We start from the raw sequence: 24,386 nt of genomic DNA on the forward strand, positions 1-24,386 counted from the left end.
AACAGTCATCCAAACCCAGTGAATCCCTATTTAAGTATGCCAGCAGGGGCGACATCATACGATTCGGTCTTAAAACTAAATCATGGATTCTAACAACAAAACAGCGCTACGCATTGCCACTTTAAATGTAAGAGGGTTGGGGGCAAAAAAGAGACAATACCAGCTTAATAGACTCCTTTTAGAAAAAGAACTAGACATAGTAGCCGTGCAAGAGACTAAAGTCGAAAGCGTGGAACAAACGGATCGTATGGTGGCTCCCTTCCTATCGCGTTACAATGTTTGTGTCAGCCATGCTGTTGGCACATCGGGAGGGTGTGTTCTTTTTATTCGAAATGATTTAGCAGTTTCCGCTGAATCTGTTGTTGCTTGTGAAAGTGGTCGTTTCCTGGTTGTAGATTTTTCCTTTTTGCTATCCAACTGGAGAGCAGTGTGTGTGCATGCACCGAACGTTGAAGCTGATCGTGTAGCCTTTTTTGATAGCCTTGTGCAGTACATTTCATGTGACAAGAGTGTAATACTATTCGGAGACTTCAACTGTGTCTGTCGTACTGCTGACCGCGTTAAAAATCCGCCTATTAAGGACAAGAGTGCCTTCTTGCTCAACCAGATCGTACAAGAATGCAATTTAGAAGATGTGGGAGCAGCTCTCACAGATGGTACGCGGCCACTGTTTACGCATTTTCAGAATGAAAGTCATGCCAGACTTGACAGAATATATGTTTCAGTCGAGTTTTTGCCGCTGTGTACGAAATATGAGGTCATACCAGTTCAATTTAGTGACCATTGCCTAGTAATTGTAATGATAGGAACAAAGCCGAAAGAACAAAGATTCAATTGGAATCTATGGAAGTTCAATGAAAAGCTTCTCGAAGATGACGAATTCATTAAATACGTTGATAAGGAAATAAAAAATGTTATTGAAGCTAATTCGGCAAATGCTGCAGCCGAGTGGGACGAATTCAAGCAACGTGTAAAGATGAAAGCAATTGAAAGAAGCTGCAGAAATAGGTGTAATCAAAACATGAAAAAAAAACAACTTCACGAGCGACTTGAATTTCTCTCGAGTAGTGAAAGTGGCCAGCCAGGAAGACATATGAACGAAATAAGGGCTGTGAAAAACTGCTTACAACAGATCGACGCAGATAAGTATAAAGCTGCAGTGATAAGAGCTCGAGCTCAAAAGCTATGAGCGGGTGAAACGCCCACGAAACGCGCCCTATCTGAGGAAAAAAGATATGCTTCTCAAAAAGAAATCAAACAGATACGATATCAGGATGGGGTGACTACAGACAGCAGAACCATACAGCAAGCATTTGTTGAATATTTTAGTGAGTTGTTAGGACAGGAAAGAAACGTTGAAGGAGAGTTTGAAGCTGACTTTTTACCGCTTATGCCAACGCTTGATGAGGAGACAAAAGCACGACTTGAAGAACCGATTACAGTCAGCGAGATTGAAAGCGCCATTGCAGGCTTACAGTCCGGAAAAGCACCTGGACCGGACGGGTTAACTGCAGGTTTTTACAAAGCCTTTAGAGCATCGCTGGCCCTTCTTTTACATTGTGTAATATCAGAAGCGTATGATAAGCAAAGAGTGCCGCTGTCCTTTGGCACTTCGCACATTACTCTAATTCCTAAAACTGATGATCCTGAACAACGCCTGTTGGTGGGGTCCTATCGCCCAATTAGCCTCACCAACGTAGACTACAAAATATTCACCAAGGTACTAGCAAACAGACTACAGAAAGTGATTACTCTTTTGATAGGCCCGCACCAAACTTGTGGCATCAAAGGCCGCACGATAAACACTAACATTCATGTTGCCCGCAGTGTTCTGGAGTGTTGCGATGCTTTTGAAGGTCGTGTTGCTATGCTGCAACTCGATCTAGCAAAGGCTTTTAATCGAGTGTCGCACGCAGTTTTGTTTTGCGTCCTTGAGCACACCAATGTGGGCCGAGTGATACTGAATGGCGTTAAGATGTCATACGCATCTTGTACGACGCGTGTCATCGTAAATGGCAATCTTACCGAGAGCGTGAATGTGCACTCATCGGTGAGACGAGGTTGCCCGCTATCACCGCTGCTATTTGGGCTGTACCTTGAACCGGTGTGTTTAGCTCTGCTTCATAGTGATAGGGTGGTTGGTTTTAAGCTTCAGGACGCTCATGTTAAGGTCCTAGCTTATGCGGATGACATCGCTGTTTTCTGTTCAGATAAAGATAGTATACGTGAAGTTGTTACTATTGTAGGGAAATACTGCAAACAGACTGGGTGCCAAATTAACTGGGAAAAAAGTTCAGGCTTTTGGCACGGGCACTGGGACAACAGGCCGGAATACTTCGCTCTGATGAAGTGGTCGCTATTGCCTACAAAGTACCTCGGTGTACCCCTCTGCTGTTACCGAGACACTAAGCGGTACTGTACAGAAGAAACAAATCGAGTACGTGAAAAAGCGGAAGGATGGCAGGGCAGAGATTTATCTATGTTTTCGCGAGCTAGTATCTGTAATGTTTTTCTAGTTTCCAAAATATGGTATATCATGAAAGTTTTGTCTGTGTCACGTGTCAATATCCAGAAAGTTCATCGTGTTTTTGCTGTTTTTATTTGGACTTCTACATGGGAAAGAATGAGCCGCACAAATTTGTTTCGACCTCTCAGAAGTGGAGGCTTGGGTCTCGTTCATTTGTATCTACGCCAGATAGTATCGCGGTTTCTATATCTTCGAGACCAGCATGACCCGTTTTTGCGAACTGTTTTGCAAGTGAGGATGCGTAAAATGTTACTCCAGTTCATTGTATCATCCTGCACAGAAGCAGGTACAGCAATCACTGGCTACCTACGCGAGACGGTATGTGCGTTTAGAATATGTTCAGTGTCGGATTTTCGATGGAATATCTTTCTTCCGTTTCAAGACATCAACTCTATGCAGACCTCCTTGATATCATGTTACCTGTGCCTGTGTACCGTTCTGTGTACTATGGAGGTCCTGGAAGCGACGTTTTAAAAAGAGTAAGGCGGATGCCAGTTAAAGCAGCGGCGAAATCCTTTTTCTTCAAATTACATACTGGGACACTTCCAGTGAAAACTTGGCTTGAGAAAAAATGAATATTTGTCCCGTGGACAACGAATTGTCTTCTGTGCAAGAAACCAGAGACAATTGAACATGCTTTCATAGACTGTTGGGACCCAATATTTCATTGGGATGTTCTTCAAAGAACGATAAAAAAAGAACTCCCAATAGATCCCTATGGCATCCGATTTCTATCTGTCGACAACAAAGAAGTACCGTATGATATGATAATGCTTCTTGCCCTCCATAGTTTATGGAAGACCAGAATGCAGGTACGGCACGCAGACGTCAATACACGTCCCGTGCGAGAAAATTTCATTGAGACCGTGGCGTATATCAGAGATGTATACCGAGCCCAATCCAATCCACCGGATTGGCTGAATGTACTTGACGATTTGGTTACTATGAAACAATTTTAAACCACACGTGTCGGCCAAAGGACTGGCGGCACTTTTATCATTATTTTCTTTATGATCTGTATTGTTGTTGTGAGCCTGGCAATAAAGAAAAAAAAAAGATTCCCGGCGTCGGAAGATGTGGTCTCATGGTGTAATGGTTAGCACTCTGGACTCTGAATCCAGCGATCCGAGTTCAAATCTCGGTGAGACCTACACTTTTGTTTTTGGCTCCTTCGTTTTTTTTTTTTTTTTTTAAGACGCATAGTGCTTAGAACGCTTTCTTGGCCGATGCCGCTGCGTTCCGGCGTGGTCTAGTGGCTAGGATACCTGGCTTTCACCCAGGAGGCCCGGGTTCGATTCCCGGCGTCGGAAAATGTGGTCTCATGGTGTAATGGTTAGCACTCTGGACTCTGAATCCAGCGATCCGAGTTCAAATCTCGGTGAGACCTACACTTTTGTTTTTGGCTCCTTCGTTTTTTTTTTTAAGACGCATAGTGCTTAGAACGCTCTCTTGGCCGATGCCGCTGCGTTCCGGCGTGGTCTAGTGGCTAGGATACCTGGCTTTCACCCAGGAGGCCCGGGTTCGATTCCCGGCGTCGGAAAATGTGGTCTCATGGTGTAATGGTTAGCACTCTGGACTCTGAATCCAGCGATCCGAGTTCAAATCTCGGTGAGACCTACACTCCTTCGTTTTTTTTATTTTTTTTTAAGACGCATAGTGCTTAGAACGCTCTCTTGGCCGATGCCGCTGCGTTCCGGCGTGGTCTAGTGGCTAGGATACCTGGCTTTCACCCAGGAGGCCCGGGTTCGATTCCCGGCGTCGGAAAATGTGGTCTCATGGTGTAATGGTTAGCACTCTGGACTCTGAATCCAGCGATCCGAGTTCAAATCTCGGTGAGACCTACACTTTTGTTTTTGGCTCCTTCGTTTTTTTTTTTTAAGACGCATAGTGCTTAGAACGCTCTCTTGGCCGATGCCGCTGCGTTCCGGCGTGGTCTAGCGGGAGAAAGAAGAAGACGTTGTTCGTAGCGGACGCGTTCGTCGATGTTCTCCGCACAAAAGGTTCAATCGGCCTCTGGCCGAGGTATTGTTTAGGCTTTTGCCGGCAGTACTGACTCTGTATCGTTCTGCCCCGACTCCCAACCGGTAATCTGGTGACCGACTCCGTTTCCCTGCAGGCAGATCTTGCCGGGAGCCCTTATAGGGCACAAGATTTCTGAAACTCGCTGCGAAACATCGTGGACCTAAAAGAAATTAGCTCTATTGGACAATTCCAGATGTCTCATGTCTGGATGGTTACTTGGAAATCAGCGCAATCGAAAGAAAAGCTCGTGTCATGCGGCGACCTCTTGGTGAAGAGCCGCCGCTGTGTTGTTTTTGACCCGGAACCGAAGAAGGTGAAGCTGAAGCGTTTTGGCTTCCAGAGCGCTTGGAAGATTGCTTCATCCGTGAGGCACTCCAAGCGTACGGGATGGTGACATCTATCTCTGCGGAAAATTGGAAAGTTTCAGACATTGAGCAGATCAGAACTCTAAGCCGTGATGTCCTCCTGTCTCTTGCTGAAGGAGTCGGGGTTTGTGACGTTCCACATCAGCTGACTGTGTGCGCCATACAGAGCCTTCTTCTGACCCCGGGCAGACCACCTCTATGTCTACGTTGCAATCGCGTTGAACACATTCGTCGGCACTTTCATGCGCCGTGGTGTGACGACTGCTGGCGTTTCGGCCAGTCAACGGAGGAGTGCGTCGTGGCATATGCCGACAAGGTGCGGCATCGCCTGCGGCTCCCTCTCGACGCTCTACAGGAGCACATCATGGACGCTACAGAAGTTCTTGACGCGACTGGGGATATGCCAGTCGCCGCTGTGGCTGAGCCTTCGAGTGTCAGTGCGCCGGTTGTTCCCCATAGTGCTGCCGCGGAGTGTAAAGAACCGGCGGATGACCATGCAGCGCCGCCTGGGTGTGAGGCGCCGAGTTCTGCTGCTGGTGGGGAACTAGTCGCCGTCCTTGAAGCCCCTACGGATACCACGGCGGACACTTCGCCTCCTCCTATCATTGCTGGCAAGCAGCTTTCGGATCAGGGCCTTCTTCCAGCGGATGATGAACCTGGTTCCGCAAACGAGCCGCTTCAGAAGCGCCGTGCGTCCTGCGCTTCCGAAACGAGTGACGATGAGGACCCAGTGCGCAGCACGCATCGCCGTCGGCGTCGAGCGTCGAGGCACAAGGGGAAGTGCCGACGTTCGCGGTCCAGGAGGCCTGGCGGTGGTTCTAAGGCGGCTTCGCCCTTTACCGGCAGGCACATGGAACTGTAGGCATAATTTTTTAGTCATCATGGCTTGTTCCGCACAGCTAGTATTCGCAGCACTGAATGTACGTGGCCTTAGGTCTCGCCTGAGGCAGGTGCAACTCCGCCGACTCTTCTGCAGCAGGCACCTTGGTGTTATCGCCGTCAAGGGGACGAAAATTGAAAGTGAGGAGGATACCGAGGTGGCCCTGCAACCCTTTTTATCAGAATATAATGCCCTCGTGACGCACTCTGTGGGCTTGTCGGCGGGTTGCTGTTTGTTTCTGCGCAAGACACTTCCCTGTTCGGGCTTGACCTATAATGTCGATACTGAGGGACGGTTGATATGCTGCGATTTTCTGCTCTATGGAAAGCCATGGCGACTAATTAATGTCTATGCATTTAATACTGTACCGCAGCGCATCAGTCTTTTTGAAAGCATAGCCAGCTTACTGGACTGTGACCGGCACGTTGTGCTAACGGGTGTCTTTTATTGTGTGTGCGACCCAGTGGATCGTGCCGGTCCTAATACACCCAGGGATAGGAGCGGTAAATTTTTGTCATTTGTTACAGACGATGCAAGGCTTATTGATACCTGAGCTTCATGTCCTGGTTCCCGCTTATTCACACGCATTTAGGGCCATTATCACGCTCGCCTAGATCGAATTTATGCATCTTTCGCGCTTGTCTCATGAGGATTGGTCTGTGACACTGTACCAGTTTCATTCTCTGATCGCTGTATGGTGGTTGCTCGCCTCGGAGGCAGTTATTGTTCAAAATTTAGACCGAAATGAACGCTTTGGAAGCTGAACTCATCAGCAATTAATGACGAAGAATTTGTAATTCGTGTCCGCTCGCAATGGAATCCTGTTTCTCGACCTAGATGCCGTTGTTCGCCGCTTGGGAAATGTTTAATCAGGACGTGCGTGCTACAGCTATAGAAATTGGTTCCGTGAGGTCCTTTTACAGAAAATGTCAGGAGCAGACACTAAGGAAAATGTTGTACAATCTTTATGAATTGGAATGCGAAGCACCTGGCTTATATACGGATGAATTTGCTAGTCTCAAAAGTGAGTTACAAAGATTTGATGCAGAACGCTACAGGGGTGCCCGTGTTCGATCTCGTACCAAGCGTGATTTGCAATGTGAGCACCCGACACGACAGGCTTTGCTTGATAAGCGCCGTCATGCGACTGCAAAGTTTATTTCGGGGATGATGTCCCATGGCAAACTAGTGGCCAGTACATTACATTACATTATTACATTAGTACATTATTACAGACTTGTTTAGTGCTTCTGCTGATGCGCATAATTCGGAAATTTAGGCGCATTTCAGCAACTTAGTGAGCCCTTTATCAGAAGACGATTGTTCTGTTATTAGCGGCTCTTTCACGCAGGAAGAGGTAGAGCATGCAATCGATCAGGTACGTGTCTCAAAAACGCCTGGTCCGGTCGGAATTTCAGGCGAATTTTACAAGTCTTTTAAATCTATTCTCACTCCTGTCCTTCTGCGGGTCTTCACGGTGGGGCTCGGTATAGGAGCCTTTCCTCGGTCGTTTACAAAAAGCCACACAGTGCTAATTCCGAAAACTAGTGATGAAGGAAAACTGCGCTCCGTAGAAGGTTATAGGCCCATTACGTTGGCAAATGTGGATTACAAAATGTTTGTTAAAGTCTTATCAAATCTCCTGCCCTTCGCAATGTCGTTACTCATTGGATCTCACCAGACGTGCGGTTTGAGAGGCCGCTCCATTCAAAGTAATGTTCACACTGCGCGTACAATTCTTGAATATTCCTCCAGCTGTCATGAGCAGCTTGCTCTGCTTCAGATCGACCTTTCGAAAGCTTTTGACTGTGTTCGCCATTCATTTTGTTTCACTTCTAGAGCGAGCAAACGTGAGGTCTACTGTATTTAAGGGGGTGCAACTTTGCTGCAGCAACTGTTCAACACGATTAATTATTAATGGCCAGCTCTCGAACCCTGTGCCAATCCGCTCTTCCGTGAAGCAAGGCTGTCCGATGTCTCCTCTGCTTTTTGCTCTTTACCTGGAACCGGTTTGTTTGAGTGTTTTGCGTAACAGTAACATCCATGGGTTCCCTGTTTTGTGTATTGAAGTCAAATTGCTAGCATATGCTGATGATCTTGCCTTTTTCTGCATTAAAAAGCCCAGAATTGACGATGTGTTTTCCACGATAGATCGGTTTGGCATCGTTTCAGGTGCTCAAATGAATCGCTCCAAAAGTTCTGGCCTATGGTTTGGTTCATGGGGCACAACTCCGCCCGTGTACGCTGGAATAGAATGGTCTTATGTGACTGCTAAATATCTTGGTGTTCCACTTCATGCATGCCTTCAAATCAAGTGCGCATTACTGGAGAGAGCGAGTTCCGGCCGTTGAGCGTTATGCTCAGACGTTTGTCTCGCATCGGCTCTCAATTTTTGGTCGAGCCCAGGCTTCCAACACCTTTCTGGCAACCAGAATTTATTACGTACTCCAGATCCTTCACTGCGCCAGACATTACATACAGCGTTTCCATCGTATATGTGCGACGTTTGTTTGGTCGTCCAAATTTGAGCCCATGCGGCGTGATAACCTTTTCAGGCCTGTTTGTGCAGGAGGACTGGGCCTAGAGCACCTGTATATGAGACAGTTGGTTGCCCGTTTCTTCTTTTTTCGTGACTGTTCCCATCCGATTATTAGAGCATTCTTGCAGGTTAACTTCATGACTCTACTTCCGAACTTAGTAGTTTCTTCCAATTTTACTGAACGCCCCCGTTTACTAGGCTATGTGTAGGAAGCTTTATGCCTCCGTGCGTTTTTTGACAGTTCTGTTTTCAAATGAGTACTCATATCCTGTTTCGCACAAAAATCTGTACAGGGATTTGATATCGACGCTCTTACCGCCCCCACTGTATCGTTCTGTCTACTTTGGCCTCATGGGTCATGATGTTTTAAACGAGTGCGTAAAATGCCAATTTCTCCTTGCACCAAAATATTTCTCTCTAAATTACACTCCGAAACTCTACCTATCAACACGTGGCTCGATAGGAAAAATATTTTTGTGTCTTCTGTAAACTGCCGCTTGTGCAATGTACCTGAAACAATTGAACATTGTTTTATAGACTGCAAAGACGCGAGTTTGTTTTGGTATGTGTTGCAGATGACGCTACAGAAAGATTTTCTCCTAAATTCCTACAGTGTGCGCTACCTTGTTGTTTCCCAACCTGACCAGAAAGCCTATGATATGGTTCTTCTGATTGGTCTTCATAGCCTTTGGAAAACGCGCATGCAAGACCGCAACGTTGAACCTGTTGTTTCACCCAGAATTCATTTGAGCCGAATGTTGCTGCAGGTAACGGATATTTACAAAGAATTGGACTTTTTAACGAATTGGCTTCCTCTCCTGATGCGCTTTATATCCTTGCCGGCATTTTTGTTCTGTTATGTTTTCTATCATGTTTGTGCCAAGCAGCGCCTAACTAGGTGCTCTGTAAATAGTTTTTTGTGCACACACACACACACACACACACACGCACGCACGCACACACACACACACACACACACACACACACACACGCACGCACGCACGCACGCACACACGCACACACGCACACACGCACACACACGCGCACGCGCACGCGCACGCACGCGCGCGCGCGCACGCGCACACACACACAGATATATATATATATATATATATATATATATATATATTAGGGGTGTGCGAATATCAAATTCTTCGAATACGAATCGAATACGAATACTTGGCTCCGAATATCGAATCGAATATCGAATAATCAAGGACAGACACATTTAACCAGTACAAAACATTTATTTGAGCACCCAAGAACATCACAGTTCAACTATCGATGATTAAATGAACACAAAAGGTATGTGTGGCTGCACAAAAGTATATCAGTCTCGAACATTATTCTTAGAAGAGTGGAAATATCAGAGAAGATGGCTGGTACACAGCATTGATTAAGGCTAGCTTGCCATCAGCACGAACGCGCGTTGCTGGGATAAACATAAAAGGTTGTCGTGAAGGAAAACCCGCTGCTCCACATGGTCAGGCAGAAGTAGTTCCCTTCTAGCTGAAACGACTCCTCCAGCCACAGAAAATGCCCTCTCACTTGGCACTGAACTGGCACGTATTGCAAGGTACTTCGTGCACAGCTCTGACTATACCAGCTTCGCAGGTATAGCCACAAAGAAGCTCACTAGCGCAGTCAGCTACGGCATGGCCCTTGGAGGAAGGAATGCGCATTGCTGTGGGCGCCGCCTTGCTGTTATGTCTGCCAATAGGGCCTGCGGACCGAAATGAACGCCGATGCTCACAATTAACATTCGGCTAGGTACGAATATTTGCGTCGGGTCGAATATTCGAGACAACACGAATACCTGGATTTCGAATCGAATACGAATACTAAAAATATAATAATCGAATTATTTTCGAAAATTTCGAATATTCGCACACCCCTAATATATATATATATATATATATATATATATATATATATATATATATATATATATATATATATATATATATATCTGCTTCTTCTGCTTTTCTAATCAATTATCTTTAAGCGATAACATATTCTGTAATATTCTAAATTGATCAACACCAGAAACTAAATAAATACATTAAAAAAAAATCCCCTGTGCCCCTTGGTTTCTGTGGCTGTTGGCTTCTGTCATATATATATATATATATATATATATATATATATATATATATATATATATATATATATATATATATATATATATATATATATATATATATATATATATATATATATTGTTACGTGCTTAGCACGCACGGGGGTTTATTCACAGAGGGGATCGGTCGGAGCAGGATGGAAGCAGGAAGCCTACCAGCGTCCTTCAGCTCTTTCTCTTCCTTTCTCCCTGCTCGTCAGTCCATCTTCTGCTTCTTCCGTCGAGGTTCTGTGGAAGCACGTGACATTTCCCTCCTCGCAGACGGAAATAGACTGTCTGGGATGGAATCGCTTGAGGCGGGCTACATGCACCACCTGAGACTGGCGTGACCGTCGACCACTAGCAGTTAGTCGTGATATAACGTAATTAACGTCACTTATGCACTCCAACACAACAAACGTTCCAGTGTAGTGGGATAGCAGTTTCTGACACAGACCACGCTTGCGTAGAGGGGTCCACAACCACACAATGTCACCAGGAACATAAGAAACTTCTTGGTGTTGGACGTCGTAGCGGTTCTTGGAACGCTCTTGAGAAGATAAGATTCGAACGCGGGCAAGCTGGCGAGCTTCTTCAGCTCTGCAGAGTGTGGTTGCAAGAGAAGGTTCGTCGTGGATGAAAAATGGTAGAATGGTGTCAAGGCCGCAGCGAGGCGAGCGAGCATAGAGCAGGTAAAAGGGGCTGTAGCCAGTTGTCTCATGTTGCGCTGTGTTGTATGCATGAGTAATGAACGGGAGGACGCCATCCCAGTCCTTATGATCTGCAGCGACGTACATAGCAAGCATGGTGGTGAGCGTCCGATTAGTGCGTTCTACCACACCGTTCGTTTGGGGATGATATGGCGTGGAGTGGCGAAAACTGCAGCTGCTGAGGCGGAGAAGTTCTTCAACAACGTCCGCTGTAAATTGGCGTCCACAGTCGCTAATGAGAACTGCAGGAGGGCCGTGCCGAAGAATGACGAATCGAAGTAAGAAGTTAGATACTTCAGACGCAGTAGCAGCTGGTATTGCGGCTGTCTCACAATAACGGGTTAAGTGGTCTACGCACACAAGAATCCATCGATTTCCTTTAGAGGACCGTGGGAAAGGTCCAAGGAGGTCAATGCCAACTTGCTCAAACGGGGCTGTTGGAGGTGTGATTGGCCGCAGTTTGCCCGGTGGACTTGAAGTCGGCAGCTTAAAGCGCTGGCATTGCACACAGCTGGCTACATAGTGCTGAATGGTTGAACGCATGTTAGGCCAGTAAAATCGTTGTTGTGTGCGGTGGAGTGTGCGTGTCACTCCCAAGTGCCCAGACGTGGCGTCGTCGTGCATCATTTCAAGAACTGTGATGCGTAGGTTTTCGGGTACGACAAGAAGCATGCGTGCTCCTCCAGAAGCGAAATTCTTCTTATAAAGCAAACCGTCGCGAATGCAAAAAGTATTCTTTACAGAATCTTGAGCGGCATCAAACAAAGAGGTTAATGTTTGGTCTTTGCGTTGCTCAGTTCGGAAAACTTGAAGATCGGGGAAGGCTTGTGAAAGTGACGCCAAGTATTCATCAAAGTTGTCTGCGTCGTCATCAGTCGTTTGAAGCGGCAAACGGGAAAGACAATCGGCATCTGAGTGTTTACGGCCGCTTTTATGCACCACAGTGAAATTAAATTCTTGTAGGCGCAAAGCCCATCGAGCAAGCCGGCCACAGGGGTCACGAAGACTCACTAGCCAACAAAGCGAGTGGTGGTCGGTCACGACGGTGAAAGCATTCCCGTACAGATAGGAGCGGAAGCGCTGTACAGCGAAAACAACGGCGAGACATTCTTGCTCAGTAACCGTGTAATTTCTTTAGCTCTTACTCAATGAACGGCTGGCATATGCTACCACGTGCTGATCGTGACCATGGCGTTGTATAAGTACAGCGCCGATACCGATACCACTTGCATCAGTGTGCACTTCAATTGGTGCAGATGGGCAGAAGTGGCGTAGGATGAGGCCCGAGGTCAAAAGAAATTTCAGATGTCGGAAAGCTGCGTCACATTCGCTGGTCCAATTGAACGGTGCATCTTTATGCAGCAAACACGGGAGTGGGTAAGCGATGTCCGCAAACCTAGATATAAAGCGTCGAAAGTACGAGAAGAGCCATAAAAAACTCTGCAGCTCTTTCACTGATTGAGGCACCGTAAATCTTTTGACAGCTCCAATTTCCTTTGGATCTGGTCGAACACTTTCTTTATCAATTAAATGACCAAGAACAATTGTTTCACGGTTCCCAAAATGACGTTTCTTGGAATTGAGGATAAGGCCAGCTCGTTCCATGCAATCAAGCACAATATCCAGGCGGCTGTTGTGCTCACTAAACGTTTTGCCAAAAATTACAACGTCGTCCAAATAACATAAACAAATTTGCCACTTAAGGCCACGCAGGATTGTATCCATGAACCGCTCGAATGTTGCAGGTGCATTACATAATCCGAAAGGCATAACGTTAAACTCGTAAAGTCCGTCTGGTGTTATGAATGCCGTTTTTTCCCTATCTGCAGCGTGCATGGGGATTTGCCAGTAGCCGGATCTCAAATCAATAGAAGAAAAGTATGAAGCGGAGTGCAGAAAATCAATTGCGTCATCTATACGTGGAAGCGGGTAAACGTCCTTCTTCGTGGCCGTATTTAAGCGACGGTAGTCAACACAGAACCCCCATGTGCCATCTTTTTTCTTAACAAGGATAACTGGAGCTGCCCAAGGGCTGGAAGACTCTCGAATTATGCCTCGCTTTAGCATCTCTTGAACTTGGTCATCTATTAACTTACGTTCAGTGGCTGAGACTCGATAGGGCTTCTGGCGTATAGGAGGTGCGGAGCCGGTGTTGATCGTGTGATGAATACGACAGGTAGGCGGTGGTGTAGAATCGTCTTTGGCAAAGTCGAACACGAACACGTGCTTCAGAAGGAGTTCCACTAGAGTGCGACGCTCGGTTGTGGGAAGAGCCTGATTAATCATAGCCTTAACTTGGGTCTCCATATCTCTTTTCACGTGCTGCTCACTGACAGAGTTGGTTAACGTCGCGACGGAACCTGACACACCTTCCTCGAAACGGGCGAGTTTGAGGCCCCGGGGCAACACAGCTGGCTCTTCAGAGTGGTTCACTGTCCACAGCTCGGTACGGCCTCTCACCACGGGAACGACGCAACGAGGCACGACGATACTCTTCTTAGAGCAGGCGAGTGTCGTAGGCTCTACCACAGCTTCAAAAGATTCGCACTGATTGTGAATAGAGGAAACCCGCACGAATGCTGCGGAGAAAGCTGGTACAATAGTGTCTTCTTCCACCGCAAATGCTCCAAAATCCGGTGTCGAGTTATCCACAAGAGCTGAAAGTAGTGAAGAATTCAAAGCAATTTCTCCCGTACGACAGTCTAAAGTTGCACCACACTCTTGCAGAAAATCAATCCCAAGAATCACATCATGCGTTGACCGTGGTAGCACTGTGAATTCTGTTCTAAACGTTAGACCACCAATAACAACATCCGAAGCACACACACCAAGTGGAACCAAAGGTTCACCACCGACACCACGGAATAACGCTGCACGGTCACCACTAAACATCACTTTCCTACCTAAACGGTTCTTAAACCTCAAACTCATAACGGATACGGTAGCACCAGTGTCCACAAGAGCCATTGTTTTCACACCATCAATAAACACTTCCAGTTTGTTCTTCAACATAAACACGGGCAGAGGTATATTGGACGTCATCGACTCGCCGGCGACCTCACCTCCATCGGCCGCGCCTCCTAGTTTCCCGGAGGCGGAGGGGATGCACGACGTCGAGGAGAAGGTGACCGCCGTTGGCGCTGAGGTGGCGGCGTCACACTGCGGTCAGATGCAGGTGATGAACTCCGCAAATTGCTCGGACGGTACGGGTCCCAAGCGGACGTTGGGGGTCGCTGCTGCGCGGTGTGCAGTTGTCCGTAAGTAGGCGCCGGGGGTTGGCAGTCTTGAAAAGTCGGGAAACGAGAGGTACGGGGATCGATACCCCGCACCTCCACCAAACTGTTACGTGCTTAGCACGCACGGGGGTTTATTCACAGAGGGGATCGGTCGGAGCAGGATGGAAGCAGGAAGCCTACCAGCGTCCTTCAGCTCTTTCTCTTCCTTTCTCCCTGCTCGTCAGTCCATCTTCTGCTTCTTCCGTCGAGGTTCTGTGGAAGCACGTGACAATATATATATATATATATATAATCCAGCAAAAAAAGAAATCTCGGCACGGTATGTAGTAGTAAGAATGTAGACCAACGTTTGAAACGCTTAAAATAATTTATTGACGTTTCGACCGTGGAACGGCATTCGTCAGAATGTCTGCACCACGGACCCGAGCACCCACGCTTAGCCATGCGTGGCAGCGCCGTGTCCGGGGAAAAGTGGATCCTAGTGGTTAAACCGGTGCCGAGCGTTTGGACTTTTAAGGCTCATCGGCGAAGGCAACACACCACTTCGCCCCAGCTTCCTATAGACTGCACCTTGGGCCTGACCCGACCGAGGGAAATCGGCAGTCGCCTTCTCCTATCATCCTCTCCATCTTTCATTTTCCTATCGTTTTTCTGATAACTTTCCTGTCTCCTCCTCCCTTCTTTGTTTCTTCCTTTTTCCTGGCGGCTAGGGTTAACCTTGTGTGGCGAACTACCCTGCGTTTCGTCGTATTGCGTTATAGCTGGTGCATACAGCTCATATAGGCAAGATTTGTGTGCAAGTTCCTGCCCCATCCCCTTGTTTGGCCCCATGTTGGGCGGCTGGCATCGTGACCGAATAACATATACATTTCATGGCTTCCCTCTTTTCAAATATGACCACTCTCTGAAAAGAGGGCGGAACGAAGCAGCCTACTTTTTTCCTAAAAAGAAAGCAACATTCTCAAAGTTCTGTGTCATCCAAAGTGAACTAGAGGAAAAAAGTTAGAATCGTATCCCCATTCCTTGTATCAAAGTGCTTAACAGATGCCTTGTGCCTTGGCTACAAGGCATCCAAAGTGACCAGTGGCAATTTATGCTTAAACTCCGTGACATTGTCCAGAACTCCAAAGTCGCAAACATTGTATCTGTTGGAGACATCCCAGCGTCCGTTACAGCTCACCGATCTCTCAACAGTGTCCAAGGAGTTATTTCAAAAAATGACTTCATGCATATCACCAAAAAAGAAGTGCTGGAAGGACCAAATAGTCACAAATGTGCACCGAATCAAAATTCGAAAGGAAAACAAAGAAATAGATACAAAGCGCCTGGGCCTTACAGTCAACAAAACCATTGAAGCGGGATACCTAAAACTAAATATACGGCACTATATTCCTAACTCCCGGAGACTCTTCATTTGCCAGATGTTTGGCCACGGTTCACAGAGTTGCCGCGGCCGCAAAACGTGCGCGAAATGCGCCTCGAAGGATCACGCTTCAGAGAACTGTGACGCCACTGCGCTTCGCTTTGTAAACTGTGAGGGAGAGCATGCTGCCTACTCAAGGTAGTGCCCATCCTGGAAAAAGGAAGAAGAATTCGTAGCTAAAAAAAGCAAGGAAAAAAAAACAGCTTCGGAGAAACACGAAGGCGATACGCGTTAGAACAGGGTGCACTCTCCTTCAGCGCAAAAATCAACTTCGCCAATGTGGTGTGTGGGCGCGGTACACCGCACCGGCCTATGGCACCTACCAAGCTCACACAGAGTGGGCCTGAGGCAAGGCCACCCGCGCCTCTGGCAGACGCAGCGAATGCTGCTACGCTGCCCCAGAAAAGTGACCGCCGGTCACTAAGTCGGCAGCCCGCCAGGCTTCCCCTCTTCGGGAGAAGCCCAACCCTCTGCCCACGGGTTCTTCGCGGTACTGCAGTGCCTCCAATGAGGGGATGGATGTAACTACCAGTCCACCTGCTTTGCAGCGGAAGGACAGCCCTCCTGAACAAAAGAAAGACAGAGCCCTGATTACGGGCCCAAAAACGAAGTAAATATCTTCTGTTTCCACCCTAAAGCATACAAATGTGACTTTTGTGGTACAGTGGAACTGTACAGTGGAACTGCTGAAGAATTACACTGACATAACACATATACTGTGGTCAATGTTACGTGTAGCTTTATGTTTTCAGTGAATCAATCTTGGTACGCAACATGTGGATATCCTGAGACATTACAAAACATTCCGACGCGATCGCTAGCAGGCAAGTAGACTCTCTGGAGGCGTCGCAATTGTCACTCAAAGCGTCGTGCCTGATCAAGAAATTAAACTCGACAAAATCTGAGGCGGTTGCTGCCAGCATCGTCAGCTACAAAGCAATAACAATGTGTTCAGTATATCTTCTCCCACACCTAATATTAACAGTGCAAGATTTAGAATACCTGATCGATGAACTGCCGGAGCCATATCTGGTACTCAAGCAGAACTTTTTGCTGGGCTAGTTCATGCATGATACAGAACGACTAAGCGCCATCACAGACGAATGCATGAAAGTGACATGGACAGGCGCTTACTGTTAACTGATGCTTTATTGAAGGAAGCACACAGCAATATATATAGGCGTAGCGTGGTGGTGGTAATCAGAGGCAGTAAACGGCACAAGGTGTAGGGGCTATAAGAGTGATAAAAGACATAAATTATGAGGTGAATCAACTAAAACAGATTACTTGGAAAGAAAATGGTGATTATGGCATGTGGTGTATAGGGCCAGATGAAAAGAAAATACTGGTCAAAAACAGATAAGCGGCTGCAAAAAAAAAAATGTGTGGCAGCATATTGTAACCCCCTTCACCAAAAAACCAGTGTCTTTCACTTAGTAAGGCATGCGCCATTCACTGCATCATACTCATTCTCGAACTTCAACAGTGGCTTTCTGACAGTTCTCTCTCGTACAGCTCTTTCGACGGGTTGCTGACGCAATCTAAGTGTTTTCTTTTGATAAAGAAGGCTTCTTTCAATCCACAAGCTACGCTATCTTGACTCCTACCCAGGATGATGGCTTCGTCTAAGCGAGGCATGCATTCACACGTTTTGCAATGAAGCAGGAGATTAGAGCCAGGGCCATTCTCAAGTGATCGTTCGTGCGCTCGTTCAAACACCTGCTCGTTTGGCCAATACGAATATAACTTACCACATGTGAGCGAGATATGATAAACCATCCCTTCCTTGCATCCCACAAACTTCTGGGTATGGTTAGTTCCACAGGTTTTCTTTTTTTGGTTTTTCGTTATTAATCAGAGAATTATTAATTCGTTATTAATCCTTTGTTAACATACCGTAAAACCTTCAGAACTTTCTCTCTGTCTAAAATCTTTTCCAGAATTGCATCAATTGTTGAGAGGTAAATGTTGCTCAAAACAGTCGCAACGCAGGAACCTATGCAGATACCTTTCTTTTAGAAGTAAACCCAATCCTCAAAATTAACCACTGTGGCACTGAGATAGAATTACAGCAAAGTTAGAATACTTTCATATGGCATGCCCACTGCATTTTGAAAAGACACAGCACCATGCTCTTCAATACAAGATTGAACGGTTAGGAATAGTTTTTTGTGAGGAATGGAATAAAAGTGATCTTTAATGTTTGACCGAGAAAATACTGCCTATTGTCCCTCATGTTTTAAGAAAACTATTACATCAGTGGAGTTCTTCGTCACATATGGATCCTCTCTGAAAAGTGAGTTCGGATGTTCTCGTAGGAACTGGTTAATGTGGCGCTGCCGAAACCCGCGCTCACTCACAACACAACTGAACGGTACATCTTCCTTATGGGTTTTGGCAGTAAAAAAAACATGCTAGCAGCCTGTTCATTGCACTTACTGATAACGTTTGCCATCTGTTCTAACTCCAGGTTCCTACAGCGGGAGACTGCCCAAGACTTCACTTCAGCCAGCTTGATGTTTTTTGGATCGAAATTCTTCTCCACGGCACACCAGGTCTTTGTCGTTGTGCTTAGGCGCTTAGTCGTTCCGTACCGTAACTGGTAGTCAGGGATGTAATGCTCACTCCCCATTTTGGGGAAGCGAGTGCTCTGACACTAGGGGCCAAATAATCTAAGATTTTATCCTTACAAATGATGTATCTCTTTTGCACATAGAACAAGCTACGTATTGTTGCCCAAGTTCAGGAAGAATTAGCTTCCTCGATCTAGCTTTCGAATCGCTATCTGTTTTTAATAATTTTAAATGGGATGTTTTAAATGACTCCCTTGGAAGTGATCACCTACCCGCTATCATCAGGTTCTCACGGTCTTCTCCTATCATCCCCGCAAGACCACGACGCTGGAAAATTCACCTCGCCGACCCACTTTTTAGAACAAATGCCATTCTGGAAAAAGAATTTTGTGAAAAGCATAGCATAGAGAACATTAATGACAGGTGGCTTAATGGCTGTTGGCTTCTGTCAGGTTTACTACATATATAATATCGGCCGCAACACTAGCTATTTCACAATCAACAGGACTTTCATAGAAGAAACACAAAATATGGTGGACACAAGAATGCACATTTGCAAAAAAAAAAAAAAGATAGCAGAACAAAGCCTGGGGCGCTCTACGTCGGTATCTCACTGCAGAGAAGTTACCTTTAAGAGGGCTAAGGCTAGAGTGGGGTACATCCGAAGAAATACAGAGAAAACCTCCTGGCAGAAATATGTGTCCTGTGTAAACAGTTTAATACTCTCAAAGAAAATCTGGTAACAAGTTCGGAAATTCACTGGTGACCGTATATATTTCACATTTCCATTGTTGACAACTCGCGATACACAAACATCATTAGCAGAACTGTCCAATATATTGGGCGAGCGTTTTGCTAAAGTCCCAAGTTCGTCCAACTGCACGAAAACATTCCAGAAGCACAAAGCAATAGCAGGAAAACAAAATCTTCCCATTTGGAGCAGGCATGCATTAGGACTTCAACCAGCTTATCACACTGCAATAATTAAGTACAGTATAATCCTCTAGTAAAAAGACGTCACCAGGCCCAGACAGTGTGCATTACGCTATGCTTGCCCATCTCTCAGAGGCTACCGTAAAGGCACTGTTGAAAATCTTTAATAAAAAAATGGATAACTCTGAAAATGCCTGGGGAGTGAAAAAAACAGTTATAGTACCTTTTTTTTAAACCTGGAAAACCACCAACAAGTCCTAGCAGTTGCTGGCCGATAGCCATTAAGTTTCTAAATATTTCTAAAGTGTGGCCAACGTTAGACTGGCTTTCGTACTTGAATCTTGGCGACTTTTAGGCATGCATCAATGTGGATTTAGAAAAGCACGTTCAACCAATCTTCACCTTGTCCGCCTAGAAAATACCATCTGGGAGGCGTTCGTCCGCAAGTAGCACTTCGACCTGGAAAAGGCCTATGACACCACGTTGAGGTTCGGTATCCTCCGTGACCTAGCAGACCTAGGTATGCGCGACAGGATGCTGAACTGCTTGAACAACTTCTTGGCTAGCCGCACTTTCCGAGTCCGCCTAGGATCATCTCTCTTCATGAATTCCATCCAACAGAACGGCGTACCTCAGTGGTCTTTTCTAAGCACGACACTCTTAATTGCAAAAATGAATTCCTTAGCTGAAATAATCTCCAAGTCCATAATGTATTCATTTTATGTATATGATTCGGAAATAGCATGCTCTTCCTGCAGCATATCTACCTGTGAGAGGCAGATACAAATGACACTAAATAAGCTGGCTGCTTGGGCCGGCAGAAATAGATTTAAGTTCTTTTTCAAAAAACAGTAGCTGTTCTGTTCTCATTGAGACGGGGCCTACAGGTCGATCCTAACCTATACCTGAGCCAAACCGCACTACCAATTAAACAACATGAATTTTTAGGCATCACTTTTGACAAGAAACTCATATTTCTGCCACACATAAACAGCTTTGAGAAGAAAGCTTCTCAAGCCCTTAATGTCCTAAAAGTTCTTTCAAGAAAACGGGGGGGGGGGGGGGGGGGGTGTTCGATACAGTCTAGCTTTCGCCAATCTATCGCTCTCTGGTGCGCTCTAAGCTAGACTACGGGTGCGTAGTATGTGGTTCAGCGAGAGCATCCTACTTGAAACGATTAGACCCTGTTAATAATATTGGTCTGCGCCTATCATCTAGAGCATACAGAACATCCCCGGCAACCAGGCTTTATGCCGAAGCTAATGAGCCTCGTCTAGAGGAACGAAGAATCGCACGACGTACCCATACGTCCTAAAGCTCCGTTCTGCTCCGAAACAACTAATCCATCCCATTGTCACCAAGTGCCCATCCAAAAGATTATTCAACAACTAACCACATTTTATCAGGCCATTAGTACAGCGCTTTGAAGATCAATGCGAAGAGTTAGTCGTACTAGATACTCTACCTAACATTGCATCGAGATAAGACCATTCGCTGCTATAGTAGTCTCCACGCAGTATGTGACTTCACACTGACGCATTCACACAAAAAGCAAATGTCACATGAGCATATACTGCAGGAATTATTTGCACTTCAAGAAAAATATGACATCTACACTGCATTTTATACTGATGGCTCAAAAAAAAAAACGCATGTTGGAAGTGCAGTAGTTCAAGGCAAAACTGGAAAAATAATACGACTACCACAGTGTGCATCTGTTTTAACTGCCGAGTGTTATGCCTGCCGAGTGTTATGTCATCTTTGTAACTCTTGAACAAATGATGAAATAAAACATCAAAACAGCATCATCTACACTGATTCCCTGAGTGTGCTCAAACCATTACACTCTAGAAATGCTGTTTAACTATTAATAGGAAACATCATAGACGATATAGTTAAACTCACAACACAAAAACTTAACATTAAATTCTCCTGGGTCCCTAGCCATATTTGAATAGTAGGTAATAAAAAATCTGATGCATGCCCAGCACAATCACGATTTGGTCAAATAAAAAACGTGAACATACCGCCCAAGGGTTGCTTGAAGGTAATGTAAACCAAAAATAAGAGACAGGCTGCATTGCAAGATCAGATAAACAACTGCATTCTCTAAAGCCACTTTAGGAGTATGGAAATCCTGCAGGTATCAAGAAAGTTCTACGGAAGTTATTTTATGCCGGCTACGCATTGGACACACACACCTTACACATAACTTTTTACTGATAAAACAAGAATAACCTCTCTGTAAAATGTGTGATGGTGATTGTACAATTAATGCATCCCATTACACCTCATGTTGCTCTTAGATGATCAAGAACCTGTTGATTTGTCGTGTATTTTTAAGTTTCTCAAAGAAGCCAGAGTTTTAAATGATTTATAGGTGTCAGAAGCTTCACCTTTAACAGAAAAGGCTCTAACCCTGTGTTTGGCGCGTCATAGCATCAGTTGCTTTTGTGCCGTTAAACTCAATATAACTAACCAAAACTGAGGATACTGAACAACGACTGCTGGTGGGGGTCTCACCACCCAATTAGCTTAACCAACGTACAGACTACAAAGTCTTCACTAAGGGTTTAGCAATTAGACTATAAAGTGCAATTACTCTTTCGGTAGGTCAACACCGAGCTTGCGGCCTCAAAGGCTGTGCAATAGCCACAAATATCCACGTTGCCCCTAACGTCCTGGGAGCGTTGTGATGCCTTTTGAAGGCCGTACTGCTTTGTTGCAGCTCAATCTATGAAAGGCTTTTGATCCAGTGACGCACGCAATTTTGTTTTGTATCCTTGAGCACAATAACATAGATCGAGTGATACTAGGATATTCTACGAAGCGTGCCATTGTAAATGGTAACCGACAGAGGGCGTGCAGGTGCGCTCGGCAGTGAGACCGGGTCGCCCGCTGTCGCCCCTGCTATTTGGGGTCGACCTCGAAAAACTCTGCCTAGCTCTGCTTCAGAGCGATAAGATGGCCGGTTTCAAGCTACCCAATGCTCATGTTAAAGATTTAGCTCATGCGGGCGGCACTTACTTTTTTTTTTAGATAAAGATAGCTTTCGTAAAGATGTTAGCATTGCAGGGAAATACTTGATCATCATCATCATCAGCCTGACTGCGCCCACTGCAGGGCAAAGGCCTCTCCCATGTCTCTACAATTAGCTCTGTCCTTTGCGAGCTGCGGCCATCGTATCTCCGCAAGCTTCTTAATCTCATCCGTCTACCCAACTTTCTGCCGCCCCCAGCTACGCTTGCCTTCTCTTGGAATCTCCGTTACCCTTAAGGACCATCGGTTACCTTGCCTTCGCATTACATGCTCTGCCCAAGCCCATTTCTTCCTCTTGATTTCGACAAGGATGTCATTAACCCGCGTTTGTTCCCTCACACATTCTGCCCGCTTCCGGTCTGTCATTTCATATTATTTTTCTTTCCATAGCTCGCTCTGTTGTCCTTAACTTAAGCTGAGCCCTTTTCGTTAGCCTGCACGTTTCTGCTCCATACGTGAGTACAGGTAAGATACAGCTGCTGTATACTTTCCTCTTGACTGGTTGCCAAATTAACTGTTAGAAAAGCTTACGCTCTTGGTCTGGACAATGCGACAATAGACCAGAGTATTTCGGCCTGGTGAAGTGATCCCTACAGCCTACAAAGTACCTCAATGTACCCCTTTGCTGTTATCGGCACACCGAGCGAGAATGAATAGAACAAACCGAGTACGAGAAAAAACGGAAGGATGGCATGGAAGGGATTTATCTGTGTTTTCGCGAGCCAGTATCTGTAATGTTTTTTTTTTTACTTTCCAAAATATCGTAGGTCGTGAATGTCTAATCTATGTCACGGTCAATATCCAGAAAGTTCATCGCGTTTTTGCTCTGGTTATTTGGACGTACACTTAGGAAAATATGAGCGTCACGAAATGGTTTCGGCCTGTCAGAAGCGGAGAGCTGGGCCTTGTTCATGTATTTTGACGCCACATAGTATCTCGGTTTCTGTATCTTCGAGATCAACATGATCCGTTTTGGTGAAATGCATACAAGAATGCGTAAAACACTGCCATACTTCACTGTAATATCATGCATAGAACCATGTACCACAATCACTGGCCACTTGCATGAGTAGTATGGGCGTTTGGAATGTTGTGTGTCCGATCTTCAATGAAATATCTTCAATTTCAAGACCCACACTCTATACAGATATCCTCTACATCATGTTACCTGTGCCTGTGTACCGCTCTGTATACTATGGAGGTCCTGGACATGACGCATTGAAAGGGGTAAGGTGGATGCCATTTCAGCAAGCAGCGAAGTCTTTTTTCTTTTCTCAAATTACATACTGGGACAATTCCAGCAAAAGCCTGGCTTCACGAAAAGGTAATATTTGTCCGGTGGACAACCAACTGCCTTCTCTGCAAGCAACTCGAAACTATTGAGCACGTTGTCATAGATTCTTGGGACCCAATATTTCATTGAGATGTTCTACAAAGAACGATAAAAAGAAACTCCGAATAAATCTCTATGGCATCTGCTTTCTGCAAGTATAGAGTAAAATACCGTGCCACATAATAATGGCTCTAGCTTGCAAAGCTTATGGAAAACCAGCATGCAGGTGCGACTTGCTGACGCCAATAGGCGTCCTGTTCCAGAAAATTCATTGAGAGCGTGGCGTATAGCAGAGAAGTATACTAAACCCACCCCGATCCCCCGGAATAGGTGGCCATTTTTGACAAGTTTCCTGCAGCGAAAAAAATTTAAACTATATGAGTTAGCCATTGGGCTGCTGACGCCTATCTCATTCAGTATTATGCTCCGGACTGTTATTGTCACCCTGACAACAACAACAAAAAAAAAAAGCCTCATGGTGTGATGGTTAGCACTCGGAACTCTGAATCCAGCAATCCGAGTTCATATCTCGGTGAGACCCGACATCCTTCTGGCTTTTTTTGCTTTTAAAGACGCGTAGTGCTTAGAACGCCCTCTTGGTCCACGTCATCGTGTTCCGGCGTGGTCTGGTGGCTAGGATACCTGGCTTTCACCCAGGAGGCCCGGGTTCGATTCCCGGCGTCGGAA

General features: G+C 45.8%; 8 non-coding genes across 8 annotated transcripts; all 8 read left to right on the forward strand.

The window, feature by feature from the left end:
* Window positions 1–3,605: 3,605 nt before the first annotated feature.
* TRNAQ-CUG (transfer RNA glutamine (anticodon CUG)) lies at window positions 3,606–3,677 on the forward strand. The gene has a single exon. It is a non-coding gene; the product is annotated as a tRNA-Gln (tRNA).
* An 88-nt stretch (window positions 3,678–3,765) lies between these two features.
* TRNAE-UUC (transfer RNA glutamic acid (anticodon UUC)) lies at window positions 3,766–3,837 on the forward strand. The gene has a single exon. It is a non-coding gene; the product is annotated as a tRNA-Glu (tRNA).
* A 5-nt stretch (window positions 3,838–3,842) lies between these two features.
* TRNAQ-CUG (transfer RNA glutamine (anticodon CUG)) lies at window positions 3,843–3,914 on the forward strand. Its single transcript has one exon. It is a non-coding gene; the product is annotated as a tRNA-Gln (tRNA).
* An 81-nt stretch (window positions 3,915–3,995) lies between these two features.
* Window positions 3,996–4,067, forward strand: TRNAE-UUC (transfer RNA glutamic acid (anticodon UUC)). The gene has a single exon. It is a non-coding gene; the product is annotated as a tRNA-Glu (tRNA).
* A 5-nt stretch (window positions 4,068–4,072) lies between these two features.
* Window positions 4,073–4,144, forward strand: TRNAQ-CUG (transfer RNA glutamine (anticodon CUG)). Its single transcript has one exon. It is a non-coding gene; the product is annotated as a tRNA-Gln (tRNA).
* Window positions 4,145–4,219: 75 nt separating this feature from the next.
* TRNAE-UUC (transfer RNA glutamic acid (anticodon UUC)) lies at window positions 4,220–4,291 on the forward strand. The gene has a single exon. It is a non-coding gene; the product is annotated as a tRNA-Glu (tRNA).
* A 5-nt stretch (window positions 4,292–4,296) lies between these two features.
* On the forward strand, window positions 4,297–4,368 carry TRNAQ-CUG (transfer RNA glutamine (anticodon CUG)). The gene has a single exon. It is a non-coding gene; the product is annotated as a tRNA-Gln (tRNA).
* A 19,946-nt stretch (window positions 4,369–24,314) lies between these two features.
* On the forward strand, window positions 24,315–24,386 carry TRNAE-UUC (transfer RNA glutamic acid (anticodon UUC)). Its single transcript has one exon. It is a non-coding gene; the product is annotated as a tRNA-Glu (tRNA).

The sequence above is a fragment of the Amblyomma mixtum genome, chromosome 3 (assembly GCF_055824585.1).
Source record: "Amblyomma mixtum isolate Tamu chromosome 3, ASM5582458v1, whole genome shotgun sequence".
NCBI lineage: Eukaryota > Metazoa > Arthropoda > Arachnida > Ixodida > Ixodidae > Amblyomma > Amblyomma mixtum.